We start from the raw sequence: 17,500 nt of genomic DNA, 5'->3' as shown, positions 1-17,500 counted from the left end.
CAGGATTCGAGGATGACAGGACATGAAAGGGCGAAAAAAGGAAAGATAGGCAGGAGAGGACAGAAAAGAATTAGGAGAGAGAGAGAGAGAGAGAGAGAGAGAGAGAGAGAGAGAGGACGGGGTACTGAGAGTGTAAGAGTGAGTAAAGGACATAAACACAGACAGAAGTCCAGGATGACGGGGTCTGACGGAGCGCAAAAAAGAAAGAAAAGAATTAAGAGAGAGAGAGAGCACGGAGTATTGATGGGACGAGAAATTGTGAGATGGACGTAATAGATGAGGGACCTTACAAGGGATAAAGAGAAAAATGTGGACAGAAAGAGACACAAGAGAATTGAGAGAGAGAGAGAGAGAGAGAGAGAGAGAGAGAGAGAGTACCAGTATTTTTTCGTTATGATTTGTCGCTGATAGTGAGTGATTTTCCATCAACGTCATTAATCATGACACTTTTTTTTCCTGGTGACGAGAAAAAGAATATTCAATGAATAATGAAAAGAAATGGATGCTGGCGATCCCAGATGACAATGTTCACGAGACCCTCACATGACGACGACGACATCTGATGAGGAGGTCAAGACGGACGATGTCCGCTAGACGTCAGCAACGATGACAAGACCCTTTTGTGACGTCGAGACGTCACGATGACCTCGAGCATTCGCAGCGCCTCCCGTTGATGCCGATGATTAGCGGCGATGAATATCGATGATTCGCGAGGACATTGCTGCTGCTGCTGCTGCCTGTCGTAGTAGTATCCATGCACGCAGAGGGCAGCGTCACTCACGACACGGCCCCCAGACGACAAGTACCAGGATGCTAGCAGTTGTTGCTAGTTGTGGTTGTTGTGTTGGTTGGTTGCTCCCGTGCAGAAGGGGGATAAACAATTGATATTTCTCTCTCTCTCTCTCTCTCTCAAAAGAAGTGAAAATATGATCGGAATGCTGATGATAATGACCGTATCATGTGAGTGACAGTTTCGTAATTAAAATGGTGGTTTATTCATTAATTAATATTTTTTTAAATAACGCAATTATATTCTCCTATGCTGAACTGTATTATTTGAAAATACATCTTAATAATATTTTATATTATAATATTTTAAAATTGCCTTTCAAAAGGACGTCATTCGGTACCAATTTCTCTATTGAATAAATTAATGTATTAATGATGGCTGTGAGAGAGAGAGAGAGAGAGAGAGAGAGATAAACCAGGCATCGCCAGGAGCCACGTGGCCCCAGGGTGCTGGCTCGCGACCACTACAATTGCTCGTTTCCTGTTTAGAGGATCCAGCTCACCTCCCTCTACCAGTCCCTCCCCGCCCCCCTCTCCCTCCATCCCTCCACACCACTTACAACCACTACACCCTCCTCCATCTCCTCCTTTAACCACTACTACTACTACTACTAAACCACCGAATACCACTCTCTCTCTCTCTCTCCCTTTTATCCACCTTCTATGAAGTCTTCTCCATCGCTGTACATCTTCCTCATTTATCCCCTCTTTTTTGTCCATTCTCTTTGAACCCACACACTCCCCTTCTCGATGTCCCTATTCTCATCTCTTGGAGTTCATTCTCCTTCGTCCTCTGTGTGTGTGTGTGTGTGTGTGTGTTCTTCCTTCCCTTTCCCTCACCTGTCTCTACCTTCCTTGTATTTCCCTGCTCTCCCCGGTCTTCTAATTTTTTTTTTACACTTCCTTTTTCCGCGTGCACTTGACCCGACTTCTGTCTGGGTTTTCCTCCATTCTTTTTTTTTTATTATTATTATTACATCTTTGTGCAACCGCACCTGCCTCAGGTCTCGCCTTTTCTTCCTCTTTCCTTCTTTCTTGCACGATTCTCTCTCCTCCTCCTCCTCCTCGATTCGTCTGCACCTGACATAACCTCGTTCTCCTTTCATTTTCGCCTACTCCCTCTCTCGTGACTTGGTTCTGTTATGCCTTTTCTCTCATTCTCCGATGCTCTGCTTCTGGCATTCTTTATGCCTCTCTTTTATATTCCTTATCTTCTTTTTCATCTAAACGTCTTCTTCTCATCTTTATTCCGTCCATTCTCTACTTCTGTTCTGACTTCTCTTTTCCACCTCCTTCCTTACCTTCTTGGTATTTCCCTACTCTCTCTCTCTCTCTCTCTCTCTCTCTCTCTCTCTCTCTCTCTCTCTGTTCTTCCTCCACTTTCCCTCATCTGTCCTTTCCTTCTTGGTATTTCGCTGGCTCTCTCTCTCTCTCTCTCTCTCTCTCTCTCTCTCTCTCTCCCCCCCGACTGCACCTGATGTGGAAACTCTCCGGCTTTACCTGAATGGCCGCGGCGTTGGGTCGCCCCTTCGAGGCTTATGAGAAGAAAAACATGTATTATGTATGTATGTATGTATGCCTGTGCTTAAGAGCCATTTAACCCTATGGTCTTGATTACCTGAGAGACCTGATGACCAGCTTTCGGAACGGGCTTAACTTAACCTTCGCGTTTTGGACTTTGGGGCAGCCCCTGGGCCTATTTGTTGTCGGGCAGGAATTTATGTTAATAATTACGATGATAAATCGCTGCGGGTACGCTGATAATAATGGCAATGGGAACGTAGTACAGACATCAGGCTATAATCTGTGACAGATATTGATTTAGCTGACGTTACCGAATGATGATAATTGAAGTTATATGGTTTCACTTCGGGGATGTTCACTGGTACAGGATGTAAACATAACAGACAGTAGTTCAAATTATATTGGGAATACGAGACAAAGTTTACAGCAGCAATAATAATAATAATAATAATAATAATAATAATAATAATAATAATAATAATATCACGAATGTTCAGGATGGCTTAATGATGATACGGTCGAAGAAGCTGAAGTAATGAGTTTCATGAACTGTAAAGTAACTGTACAGTAGAGTGGTTGACTGTTTGTTGTTTTTTTTTTTAATGTAAACTCAGAAAGAACGGGATATAAATAATGTCGACCATTGAAATAAACCGCATTTCCAGCTTGAGACCCGAGAATGATTTACTCTACGTAACTGGTGTCATTTTTAACACTGAAACAGACGAAAAAAAATCACAGCAAGAAAAAATATACTTTATCTTGCTGCATAATAAAATGATGCTTAAATATTTACAAACACCCTTGCGGAAAATGTTACTCGACAAATGTACAACTAACAAAAAAAAAAAAAAAGATAAACAAATAAAAATAATAAAAACTAAATGACAAACACATGCAACAAGGAAAATGTATTTGCTCCTATTACAAGAATTAATAATGTTTTGACATTGACAAACATCCCAGCTGAAAATGTTACTTGACAGATCTACACGACACCAAAGAACTACAAATTCAGATAAGGAAGTGTGGACCTTCTAGTTGCATCAGCAGTATATAAACATCCAGCATCACCAACGGTCCCCCCATTTAAACCACTCTGACCCTCTTCTCCGCAGCCGTATGAGAAACAAGGACACCCAAACACAGTTAGGCAAACACAAACAAACAAGCCATAACACGGCCCATCGTTTACACACACACACACACACACACAGACGCACACAACACCTGCATATAAACGTCACTTGGTGCTCTTTAGTGATCTTGTATTGGTGAATCACCCGACGGGTGTGAGAACACGAACCGTCATCCGTACTCATCCGTCCTCAGAGCTTTTGTACTTGCTCACGTGGAGGGGAGAGAGGAAAATATATTCACTTGGCAGAAGAAATGTATTTACTCTACTCAGTAGAAGGGAAATTTGTATTGCAACAGATTGGATATATATATATATATATATATATATATATATATATATATATATATATATATATATATATATATATATATATATATATATATATATATATATATATATATATATATATATATATATATATATATATATATATAATATATATAGTACATATATAGACAACACAAAACAGTAGAAAGGGAAAAATTTGTCAGATCAACAATGGAAAATTTTATTAAAAACATTTACTCAACATATGAAAAATAACCGTCGTCTCATTAGATAAAGTAAAACACGACTCATTTTAAGCATTACGATACGATGAAATAGCGAGATAAGGTCATTTATCAGTTAATGGCTTTATCAACTGAACTCAAGGCACTCAACAGATTACAAAAATAACTTTTTAAAAAAATTGCTCCTTAAAATACATTTTATATATAATATGGGCTCATTACCGTGAGTAAATTACTTTGAAGATTATAAAACATACCTTCCATTTATTCATTCAATTTATCCCTCCGACTTTTTTTTTTTTCAAACCTTTAAATATGGTATAATCTGGGATGCCTACATTACGGTATTTCAAGAACCAACTCTTATCAGATGCTTATATTAATTTCTCTTTTCCATTTTGATTAATGTCAAGTTTTACTCAGAAATATAATGAAATCTCATTTAGAAGATTTGGTAAAATATGTTGACATGCTCGGTTCAAGAAGAAGAAAGTGTTGGATGTGAATAAAAAATATCAATAATAAATAAATAAATGAATAAATAAATAAATAAGTACTTGTATTTGTGAGAAAATATAAACAATAAAAAAGTAGTACAAATGTATAAAGAACTAGACATGATAACCGCCCGTAAGAACATGAGCAGATATACAATTGCCTTTAAATCAGAACTAAGACAACATATGGCAAGCGAAATCCATAATTAAACCTATCGTAATATTCTAGCGGCTGGATGCTTCTTGCCTTCATGCTTTTAACTCATGCTACCTTGCTTCCCTGCACGCGTGGGTTCGATCCCTGGCAAGCAGAGAATTGAAGTAAGAAAGGAATAAGATAAGAAGAATAGAAATGAAAGAAATGATAAAAAAATATGCTGATAAGCGCGGAATAAAATGCAAGAGAAAAGAAGAGGTTGGATGTGTGAGAAAAAATAAATTAGGTCAACCAGGTAGGAAATAGGTCAGTTTTGAAATAGGAGAGAAATATTAAATTTACAAGAAATGTAAACGCCGGGAATGATATAGGCGTGACGTACAATAAGCGTTGCTTCAAATTAGCAAGAAATATAACAATCGAGAAAAAATATACAAAAAGGAGTAAGATATACTAATATACGTAAGATGTAAAATATACAGTATTTCAACCAATCAAGAATTGGGTTAACTAAGACATGAATAATTAAGAAAAACATGCAAAGTGGGGTAATCAGGACATGGGGTGATCAGTACATGGGGATAATCAGGACATGAATAATAAAAAAAACATCCAAAATGGGTTAACTAGGACATAAATAATTATGAAAAACATGCAAGGCGGCTGAACTAGGACATGATTAATTAAGAAAAACATGCAAAGCAATAAATAAAAGAAGTAAATACGCAATTAGACAAGCAAGCCAGCAAGAAACAACAGCCAAGACGTAAAATAATAAAGAAACGTAAAGAGAGAAATGTCATAAAACCGAATAGGCGAGAAATAATAACAGGCGATATATCATATTTTATCTCCTAAGCTCTCATTGGGTGCCCGGGTGCCCGCTCGCGTACCCAGACCAGAAGGAGAACACAGCCTTCAATTAACGCACGAAAAATATTCAGGGACCACTTCCACCTTTCAGGTCGCGCTAGAAAGAAAAAAAAAATTGGGGAGGGGGTGGAGATAGGTTATAAAAAAAAAGTAAGGGGGGAGGGGGGGGGGGTTGGAAGATATAGGTTATGCACGCATGGGTGAGTTACGAGTCACGACTCGGCATTGCCGTAGCAGCAGCAGGGGCAGCGATAGTAGTGGTTCTGGTTGTAGTAGTGGGCAAGCTTTAGAACTTGACACATGATTTGAGTTCTTCTCGCTTGTGTGTGGCGTTCTTCAAGCGGTTATATTTCACCTCAGTGGTATTAGTATTGTAATAGTACGATTTTATTATTTATAAATGTTCCCTCACACTTTTATCATTCGTCGTATTTTACATTATTTTACATCCCATCTGTTCGTTCAGTATCTTTTACACTTCGCTTTTTTTATTTTCTTTATTTATCATATTTTTCTCATATTCCATCTGTTCGTTCAGTATCTTTCACACTTCGATTTTTTTTTTATTTTGTATTTATCATATTTTTCTTACATCCCATCTGTTCGTTCAGTATCTTTCACACTTCGATTTTTTTTTATAGCATTTATCATATTTTTCATGACATTTTACATCGTTATTCGCTCAGTATGTCACTTGATTTCATCATTGTTCCAAAATAGTCTTTTCCTTTATATCCGATTCCAAACCTTGTAACCATTCTCAAAAGCGAGTAACGGCAACTTTCGACAACAGTAATTAAGTCTCAATGACGACAAGGACCTTTAAATTACAAGCGAGAGAAAATGACATCTAAATCTCATTGACAGTTGAATCTTGAAATAACAATTATTTGGTAGTGGAAAATCTCTCACGGCATTTGAATTTTTCAAATGCGGTTAATCCATCCTCAATGATTTGTATATTTTCAATGACAAAAAGTATTAAAGCATCTCTGAAATGACTCCCAGTGAAATGTGATAAGTCCCTCTCAAGACTAGAAATGTAAAAATGCAGTTCATTCTCGATGGCAAATAATATTAATTACAGTATTTCCATGAAGTGACTCTCAGTGACAGTTGGTTCTTGAAATACAGTTATTTGGAAGTGAAAGGTCCCTCTCAGGACTTTAAATGTTCAAACGCAGAATCCTCAGTGACAGTCAATTGTCAATAGGAAATGTTAAATAGAATATGTCTATGAAATGACTCCCGGTGAAATTTGAATCTGAAATACAATAATTTCGTAGAGGAGAGTCCATCTCAGAACCAGATATTTTCAAATGCAGTTCATTCTCATTTTAATTTCTGTAACAAATAATATTAAATAAAGTATCTCCATGAAATGACTCCCAACGAAAATTTATTATGAAATGCAATCATTTCGTAATGGAAAGTCCCTCTCAGGACCATAAATTTACAAACGCTTTTCATTCTCAGTAACTGTGAATTCTGAGTGACTATAAAAAAAAAAAAAAAAAAAAAAGGTTTTTCGATGACCTCGTCTCATTGTCGGGGCTCACGGTGTTACCTTCCGACCCATCTTTCGTAAGGGAGAGTTCAAGGCTTAAAAAAAAAAAAAATAAAAATAAAGATTTTCCGAAGGCGAAAAGTCCCATTAATTCTTTCGGATGTGATGAAATCATTGCAAGTATAATTTATTTATTTAATCTTTTTTTTTCTGACGTCGTATTTGTTCATTCATGTATTAACGTTAAAACGGAATACTATTTGTGTTTTTATTTCTAAAGGTGTTCCAAAACGGACAAGTCATAATTTCATAATCTCTTCAACGCTGACGTCATCATTGCTATTCCAAGGGACAATTAGCTGTTCTTTCCATACTGGTTTGTGTGGAATAAAAAAAAAACGGGAGACAAATAGAAGGAAGAAGACGAGGAGGATAGGAAGAAAGGTGAAAGTAGGAGGACGATACTTAAAAGGAAAGAGAAAGAGTGGGTGAGAGAGAAAATAGCACTGAATAGAATAGTTAAAAATAGAGAGAGAGAGAGAGAGAGAGAGAGAGAGAGAGAGAATATTAAGATAATGGAAGTAAAAATTGAAGAGGAAACTTATGAGAAACCGGAGTAGCAAAGATAAATCAAAGAAGCAAAGTTAGAGAGAGAGAGAGAGAGAGAGAGAGAGAGAGAGAGAGAGAAGTAGGATAGATTTTCTTAATACCCCGAGAACTACTTCCCGATTCTAAACAAGAGAAGGAGCAGAACGAGTTCCGTTTGATTAGACGAGTCTCTGTTTATACCAATCCCTTCCTTCACCTGCTGCGCGATGTTACGTAACGCCGTACTAGACTTGTATCATTCCATCAAAACATGAAGTAATGTCTCTTCTAGACTTTTTGCAGTAATAGTAGTAGATTTTAAAAAGGGAATTTCGCGCCCAGATAAGTCGTTGGATAAGAAACGACAATTTGACGAGTCGCAAAGGCCTCTCGCAACCTTTTTCATTTGAATTTGTTTTAAATGCATGTATATAATTCTTTTACGTATATATTTATTATTATAATGAATTGGTGTCTTAACTTCTGTCCGTTTTTTTATTTCCTTTAATTGCTAATTTCTTCATCCACCTATGCGTCATTCTCCATTTCTGTTTGCCCATTTTCTTCTACGCATCTTCATTAACATAAGCAGCCTTTTGTATTCGTGTACTTGAGCGATTTTTACTCGACCCGAGGTTTTTTTCCACGCTGCACAAGAATGTGTACTATTTACTTGTCCGCCATCTGTCGAGCGTCCCTCCTCCAGAAAAAAAAAAAAAATCTTTATACCCACAATTCCTTCGCATACAACAAACACCGAAAGAGGTCCTAACCTACAAACAGAAGGGGATCGTTGTGTGTGTGTGGGGAGGGGGGTGGGGGGTGGGTTAGGGGTTGGGGGTTTGAGCAGTTGACTTATACTATCAACACTATTCTACATACACAAACATACGCGAAAACATACCACCCCAGAGAAGGAGCCTTTTGTTGCATATTTGCTTGGCTCTGTTTGATCTGAAACATCTTCGTGTGAGTGTGAATGGAAGGCTCCGTTCCTCTTGGATGCACAGCGATTGGGCTTGGCATAAAATTATTCGCCCCCCCCCTTCACCCCCAAGATAGAACGCAGCCCCCCCCCCCCCCCCCCCCCCCCCCCCCCCCCGGGGGCCCACCCCCCCCCCCCCCCCCCCCCCCCCCCCCCCCCCCCCCCCGCCCCCCCCCCCCCCGTCCCTCCGTGGAACCAGCTAAGCTAAGTGGTGAGGAGCAGACCTCGTCATCACCGAGGTGACCCGTGTTCAACATAGTTCAACGCCAGGACGAGAAAGAACGGTTTAGGGCCGCCTCCTCTTTCATAATTCAGGGCGCTACTGCTGGACTTATTAAGGCTTTCGTTTGTTGGACGACTGTTTTAGGATGCAGAGAGAGAGAGAGAGAGAGAGAGAGTAAAAGTTATCAAATAAGTGGGCTAGACTTCCGTTAAGACGTATAGCATCACTAGTGGAAAAGATGAAGGCCTCAAAAATAAATAAATAAATAAATAAATAAATAATCGTCCTCCCCGACGGGATGTAATCATACAGATAGATCATGAGAATTCCTTCACCTGCACCTCACCCGACATCCTCGTGAATCCAGTCAAAACATCCATAAGAATAGTTTTAGAAACCTGCTTTTATTTTCGGGTGAATTCGTTATTTCAGCAGCCAATTCCACAGCAAAATTTCAGAAGTAAATATCAGCATAGCTTGATTATTTTACGAACATTTACATTGAAATAGATAACTAAATAAGTTAGAACTACAGATATATACATTTTAAGCCGAAGGCCAAGCGTTGGGACTTATGAGGTCATTTAACGCTGAAAGGAAAACTGAGAATATGAAGTTTGAAAGGTGCAAGAGGAGGAGTGAAACTTTTTAGAAGGGAGTGGATAGTAAGCTGGAATAAAGAATAGGAATGGAGGCACAGTAAAAGGAATGGAAAAAGAGGTTGCAGCTAGGGGCCGAAGGTACGCTGCAAAGGTCCATAAGTAATGCCTAGAGTGCACCGAGAGAGGTACACTGACAGAACTAACTCCGAACGAAGGTTTAAGTAAGTAATAAATAGAATATTTGAGAAGTCAAATACTTCCATACCTTTTCTCGTCTGACACCCACAATTGTCCATGATTCTTGTACAGGTTTTAAAAAACAATGTCGTTTTACTCTGTCTAAAAGGACACGTTTGAGGCTTAGACGCTAATAAAAAGTCAATATTTATAGGAAAGTTAGATAAAGATGCAAACGTAAATATGTTAATTTGGTAAATAGATCCTAATACTATATATATATATATATATATATATATATATATATATATATATATATATATATATATATATATCTAAGTTTCGAGCTTCATTAACTTACAGACGTACCCATGCCATCAATAAGGACTCTCTCTCTCTCTCTCTCTCTCTCTCTTCTCTCTCTCTCTCTCTCTCTCTCTCTCTCTCAAATTTTCGCAATATAGCTCCTCATTTTTCGCATCCACTACACTACTTCACCGCGGAGTGTATTTGAAGTGGAACACAAAAGACAGAAAGAGAAAAAAAAGGGCCAAACGAATTAAAAAGAAGAATGAAATGTGAAAAAATGAAAACAAAAGAATCAAGAACAAGATGAAAGAGGTGTACGAAAGCTCGCACAAAGGCCCTTTGGCATTTCCCCCCCACCTACCTCCTCCCCCTACTACTCACCCCTATCTCCCCAACACCCCCCCCACCCCCCCTGGGTGGAGAGCAGCAGTGCTATCAACCACCTCCTCCTCCTCCGTCGAAGGCTTAAAGTATACCATCCATCATTTACTCCCTCTTGGAAGCTGAGAGAGAGAGAGAGAGACGAGAGAGAGAGGAGAGAGAGAGAGAGAGAGAGAGAGAGAAAGTTTGATTAAATTATCTCTAAATTTATTCTATTTATTTCTCAACCTGGGTTGGTAGCGTTTCGTTAAATAATTGCATATATAAAAAGGTTGCTTTTCTGAATGGAAAATAATTAGAAAATACCGTTAGGTGTCCAAAATTCTCTCTCTCTCTCTCTCTCTCTCTCTCTCTCTCTCTCTCCAGCACGGGTCTTATTTTTGAAAAGAAAATACTAATATTAGTCTTATGGCCTATTTGAGGTCACGAGTCAATCAATTCCTAGAGTCCCATTTTATTTATTGTTTTTTACTGCAAGTTCAAACATTACTGGGCTCCATAAGGAAATTAAAGTTCCTCATCCCATGTAAGTCTTTAAATTCAAAATGTAAATTGATGAATCAACATCTGGAAGGGAGATAGAAAGGGTATACTAAAAAAAATGTGGAAACCACTGGAATGGAATTTTCCATTAAAACTTGCGAATAGTGATCTCATGCAAAAATATTACCTTCACTCCAAAATATTATTAGCACATTCCTGTTTATGCTTCATGCAATTAGAGAAATCTTATTTTTGGCCAGATAAACCGCGCGTCCCTTGGTGTTCTGAATCCAGTGTTTAAAAAATAAAAAAAAAATTTTAAAATAAAGACTGACCCGATTTCTTTTAACTGTGATGGTACCTTGGCCTTACCCTCCTTCTAAGTATCTAGGTTTCTCGTTTGTGTTTTTACTTTTAAACATACTGAGTCGACGGTGTACAATAAAAAAATAAAAAAAAAATCGCCCAAATTTGGAAGTCATTTGCACAACAATGCTCTTCGTGTGGTTTAAATTCAAATACAGAAATATTTATCCTATAAGATTGTAACGCAAATAAGGCAATGATTTACGTTCGGAAGCTTTTGAAGTTTTAAGAAAATGGATATCATGCTCAAATGTATATAGTACTAGGCAAAATCTATTACTACTGCATGTGTGTATATATGTTTATATATAAATGTATGTATGTATATATATATATACTAATATATATATATATATATATATCTATATATATATATATATCATAGAAGAGAGATAGAATCTTGCTACGGATGTTAGAAATTAAAAGTTCCATTTGAACGTGATAACTAAAATAAAACCTTTAAGACTAAATACAACAGAGAGAGAGAGAGAGAGAGGAGAGAGAGAGAGAGAGAGAGAGAGAGAGAGAAATTATGCCTATAATTATCGTTCGCAATAAAAGGCAACGCGTTATAATGCGAATAATAATGACTAAAGACGTGAGAAACGAAACCGTTTATAAAAACCAGTCGGCTAAAAATGAAATACTCATGCGACTTACTTATAACGAAGAGAGAGAGAGAGAGAGAGAAGGCCAGTGGGAGGCAGCTCGTTCCATCATCGTACCCGAAATCAGCAGACAAGGCTGATCGAAAAACCCGATACAAAGAAGAAGAAAAAAGTAAAAAAAAAAAGAAAAAGAAAAAAAATAGAAAATAAAATGAAAAAGAAATCGCATTGAATAATTGCAAACGGAGAGAAAATGGGAAATCGAAGCTACGATGCATAATGAAGTGAAAAGAATGTTGCAACAGAGCGAGAGAGTAAAACGAAAAGAACAAGAAATGAACGGTATACTTCGTAAGACCCGATGCGTACGAACGCTCTTGATATCCGAATGGTCAGACCGAACGAATATATAAAGTGTTCTTATTTCAAGATTAACCTCCGTTAATATACTCAGAATATAAATGCTATAACGGATTATGGCGGATACCACCATCACAAAACCATACGAATATTATATATACATGTAAAAAGGCTATTGAGTAATTTTTGGATAGCAGATGGGGGAGTCAAGAGGTAGGGGGTTAGTTAGGGTATAACAGATGGGGGCTGGTGGTAGGGGAGGGGGGGGGGATGGGAAGAGAGTGAGTGTGCGGGAAGGAACCTTGGCTTGGCCGAGGGAGCACTCGTCTACACAAGGCGGCAAACTTTCACCGTCTTTCACAACCACTTGGTCACGATTCACGCGTGAGTCTCCCTAATTTTTCCTCCCCGTTCCTTTTCTTCTTTTTTTCTTATTTATTGTTTGTGTGCTCTCCCTCATCTACGAAAACACGAAGAGTCAATAGACTCGCAACCCATCGGAGACCAGTTTCATTCTTCCTTTCCGTGGCGTTCAGACCCCTAGACCGAGTTGGTTTGATAGACCGACGCTGACCGTTTGTTGCTGTTTGGTCTCTCGTGTAAACACGGCCGAATAACAATTAGGTCTGAAATGTTTCTCTTGTTTTCCTTCCTATAGAAGACGCTCGCTGTCTGCCGGACTTTGTTTACTTTGAATTCTCTCGTGATTGTCTCTCCATATGTTCACATTAGGGTATTGCTGAATTCGCGTCGCCGTATCTCCTCAGAGATTTACTATTCATTTTAATTTAGAATGACCTCGTTCTTGGGTCATCGAAAGTTATTATTTTGGTCAAAATCTTACTCCCGAGTCTTCCAGGTGTGGGTCAAAACTCATTTTACTTTGAATTTGAATTCCCATACCCCTAAGTTTTTATGTTTTTGATTGTTGTCCTTGAGACGTATCAAACCTAACTGATTGTTTGAATCCTCCTATGTAGTAAAACTTCCCTTTGTGCTTTATCAAAGACTCGGTCTACTTCTAATTATAATTTTTTATGGTAATCATTTTGCATTTCTCATTAGCAGATCCCAAAGCCTTCTTAACTCTGCATACTCTAAGTCGTCCAATTCGAGGCCTTTGGAATTGGCAGTCTGCTATGATGGACGAGGAAGGGCATTAGCAAAGACTGCCTTAGGAGGTGATTATGGTTCCCCTAATGGCCTTTGAGTTTGTTCTCCCTTGCAAGGCTTTTCACTCGCCTTTCCCACAGTAAATCACTTCTCATTGCCCTTGAAAGTGGGAGTTACATATGTAACTAGAGTAAATTAAAATAATTATTACCATTTATTATTATTTCAGTAGATGAAACGTATCCACACGGAAGAAGCACACCATAGAGGCCATTGACTGGAAATTCAATCTTCCAGAGAATGTTGATTTCAACCTCCCAACGCAGACCCCACACTGCAGCACTAACTGATCATGATGCATAGCCAGTGATCTTTCATTGCCCTGGAGGGAGACGTGAACCCGCGACATCTGAGTGACAAGCCACGACAATAGCCACTATATAGCAGCAAACCAGCTAAAGATACAGATGAATTTATGGTTAGAAAAATAACATTTAATTTGCCAACATATCTTCGCCAAGGTAACGCATAATCATACCTGTACCTCCTCTCAAATCTTGAGGTGAGGTCAGGGGTTTCGAATGAAGCCAGTGCTTAAGATAAGGTCATCAAGGGTCATGAGGTCATAAATTATCCCAAATAAGGTTACCATAGCGACAAGGAAGCCTACCTGCTGAAAGGTCGCTTTCATCCCACCTACCTCCTGCAGGTCCTTATGTGACCTTAGCTTTAGGGTAGACTGGGATGCCTTGATCTCTAGGTGGCCCCATTCCCAAATTAGACTTTGGAATTCTCTGGATACTTCTATTTTCCAACAATTTGCATGATAACCCTTCAATCAAGAGACTTGCTATCACTCTTTGAGATGCGAACTAAGAACTTCTCCCTCAGCATTTACTTCGAAAGCTGGATTTTGATAATGATAGTACCAATACGACAAGAAGTGGAAACTAGAACTGAAGAGGTACAACACATCCCATTGTGGGAACTTCTTTACATACATATGTGACACGTTGAATAAACTGCCATCAGAAGTTGTAAACAGCAACAATGTGGAAGAGTTTAAAAGAAAGCTAGACAAAATCATGAGGACACTGAATTCACAGTAAAACCAGCTCCTACAGGTAAGTGAGCACATGATGTCTCCTCGGATGGACTAACAAGTCTTTGAGACATCCTAATCCTTGTAACTCCTTGTAATATGCCTTCAACACTATCAAGACTTAACGCATATACTGAAATAATAATGATTCTTAAAGCATACCAGTGGTCCAGAGGATATGACATTTGTCTCCCTTGCTTAAGGCCACAGATTCGATTCCCAGGCGAGGCAGAATTCTTTGAATCAATTTCTCTAAACCTTATTGTTATACATGAAAGTCTGAAAATATATCAAATTAAATCCTCTTTCGTATACGCCTCACGCCCTTTGCACTATCCGCATATCTGAGATCAAAATTATTAGTGCGAGGCATCTTAGAAGTCCTCGGCCACGCCTCCTGCGAGACTACATCCAGTCCGCGGGAGGCCTCGTGCCTCAGTCCGGAGCAGTTCCTTATCGCCTACGGAATCGACCAACGTGTTCCCCCTTGTCAGGGAGATAGCACTTGACACAAGAGGGAGGAATACAGACAAAAGTAGATAGCTGTTCGTGAGCGTCCGGAGTTTAGCACACACTATTTATTATTATTATTATTATTATTATTATTATTATTATTATTACTGTGGTAATTGCTTCCTTATTACCATTATTAGTTTTAACATGAAAGAACGAGACAAATGGAAAATATTCATATCATGCATAATAAAGATAAAGTCATATAATACATTACAAAAAGCCTTTTTCTTACAAGCGTAGCCTACTGTTATTATACAGAAGTGAAATTAATGCTATTGGAATAGCCCCGCCTGAGAGATCATCGAATAATCCAAGAACATGAGAGAGAGAGAGAGAGAGATGAGAGAGAGAAGGATGAGAGAGAGAGAGTGAGAGAGAGAGAGAGAGAGAGAGAGAGAACGTTTTGCCCATGTATATTAGAAAGTCTAAACCGGCTGTCTCATCCCAACCCTCAGGGAAAAGATAGTTATATAAGGAGACGAATATACTCCTCCTCTCATTCATTACATTATTATTATTATTATTATTATTATTAACTAATTTTTAATGCAACAGACAAGAAGACGACGGTTACTGCTAAGATAAATAGTTAGTTCCAAATGAACTCCTGAGTCAGTAATATAATAATAATAATAATAATAATAATAATAATAATAATAATAATAATAATAATAATAATAATAATAATAATCCTTGAGGAAGGAATAAAATCTACAACTGAAGATTCTTTCTTAAACATAAAGCACAAACGATACATAGAGTTTTTTCCCCATCTATTGTCATCATCAGTATTATTATTACAGCAAAAATTCCTTAGTACCTTTGTAATCTAAAAAAAAAAAAAGGGGGGGGGGGGAGGCAACGGGTATATTGTAAGAGAAGTATTCTTATCCCATTGTAAGAGAATTACTCTCATCAAGGCTGAGTCTATGCTACTGCCATTGGGTGGGACTTATCCAGCACTGCCATCTTCATTGTGTTGTCTCTGTCTCGGCTGATACTTTCGCTCACGCCCTCTGAGGAGGAGGCTCTTCTCTTTCACAAGGATTCAGAGAGAGAGAGATTAGGAATTTAGCCAAAAGAAATAACAGCAGTAGCTCTTCTTTGAACTGCTTATGGAGAAATTCTCCAAGTCCATTGTACAGAAAAAAAAAATTACACACACACACACACACACACACACACACACACACATATATATATATATATAAATATATACATATATATATATATATACATATATAATAATATATATATATATATATATATTATATATATATATATATATATATATATATATATATATACTCATGATATATTTTATTTTATTGATTTTTTATCTTTTTGCAATTAAGACTATTTAGCAGGGTAACAATGGCCTTCTTTTAGATTTACAATGAATTTTTGTATTATTAACAATATTTATGAGTAACAATAATAATAAAATAATAACAATAACTAATAATAATAATAATATATAATGATAGGTTCTGTTGTAAAGGACTGGTAGCATCAGTTTAATTTAAAGCATCAACAAAGGTCATTACAGTTCCCTTTTACATTAATATAATTTCTTTCTTCAATAAGTATGTTCATTTTTCTTTCTTAATTAATTATTAATTCATTATTATTATTGTTTATTATATTAATTATTATTAATTATTATTATATTATCATAGCTCAGGGCGTCGCACTCCATTATGGAAATTAATATAATAATCATAATATAATAATATAATAATAATAATAATAATAATAATAATAATAATAATAATAATAAATTATTATAAATTATTGAAGAAAAGAGAATAGTAAGAAGAACTGTAATGAACCTTGTATGCTGCCTTAATAAACTGATGCTACCAGTCTTTTCAACAGAACCTATCATTATTATTATCATTATTATTATTATTGTTACTCATAAATATTGTTTATAATTACAATAATAATAATATCGGAAAATGCCGATATTATTATTATTATTATTATTATTATTATTATTATTATTATTATTATTATTATTTCACATGAGTCCAATAACGTGGGAAGTAAATACACAGTAGTATGCCTGTTTGCTTGTTTTTTAAACAAAAGCAAATAGTCATACTAATGTGGATTTACTTTCCCATTATTATTATTATTATTATTATTATTATTATTATTATTATTATTTATTATTATTATTATTAAAAACACGGATCCAGCGTTTCTAAAACTACGTCCAGAATGAAATTAGAATACGTCCAACCTGACTGGCGTTTTCTCAAACACAAGTGTCACTGAAACAAAATACGTCGGACCTTGAGCCAGCCGTGACAAGAATCAGAACCTCTGCTCACTTGTGAGGTAGAAAGGGGTTGCCTTGTTGAATTAAGGGGAGGGGGTGGAGGGGGAGGGAGAGGCAAGGGGGTAGGGAGTGAGGCGACCTGGTAGTGTATGGTCCCCCTATAGAATTAATAAGACAACTCGGAGATAAAGCACACACTGGCCCCTTTGCCGTATTAATTAAAAAGAAGCATCGTGTTGCGCTCTCTCTCTCTCTCTCTCTCTCTCTCTCTCTCTTCCTCTCTCTCTCTCTCTTTGTGACGTTTTAGAAGATAAATAGGGTTGTGATAAGGAAATAAATTAAGAGGGAGGGCTTGTCACAGAATGTACCCACAACGGGAGGTAAAGAAAAGAAATAATTA

The 17,500-nt window shown here is 37.3% G+C and overlaps 1 protein-coding gene and 1 long non-coding RNA gene across 2 annotated transcripts in view; one reads left to right on the top strand and one right to left on the bottom strand.

Moving 5' to 3' along the window:
• LOC135208995 (uncharacterized) overlaps positions 1–17,500 on the top strand; it is a 355,274-nt gene that overhangs the window by 211,397 nt on the left and 126,377 nt on the right. The gene's annotated exons all lie outside the window — the stretch shown is intronic.
• Positions 1–17,500, bottom strand: part of LOC135209268 (meteorin-like protein) — a 138,327-nt gene that overhangs the window by 83,315 nt on the left and 37,512 nt on the right. The window lies entirely within an intron of this gene.

The sequence above is a fragment of the Macrobrachium nipponense genome, chromosome 37 (assembly GCF_015104395.2).
Source record: "Macrobrachium nipponense isolate FS-2020 chromosome 37, ASM1510439v2, whole genome shotgun sequence".
NCBI classification, from domain to species: domain Eukaryota; kingdom Metazoa; phylum Arthropoda; class Malacostraca; order Decapoda; family Palaemonidae; genus Macrobrachium; species Macrobrachium nipponense.
This window is presented reverse-complemented; position numbering and strand designations above follow the sequence as displayed.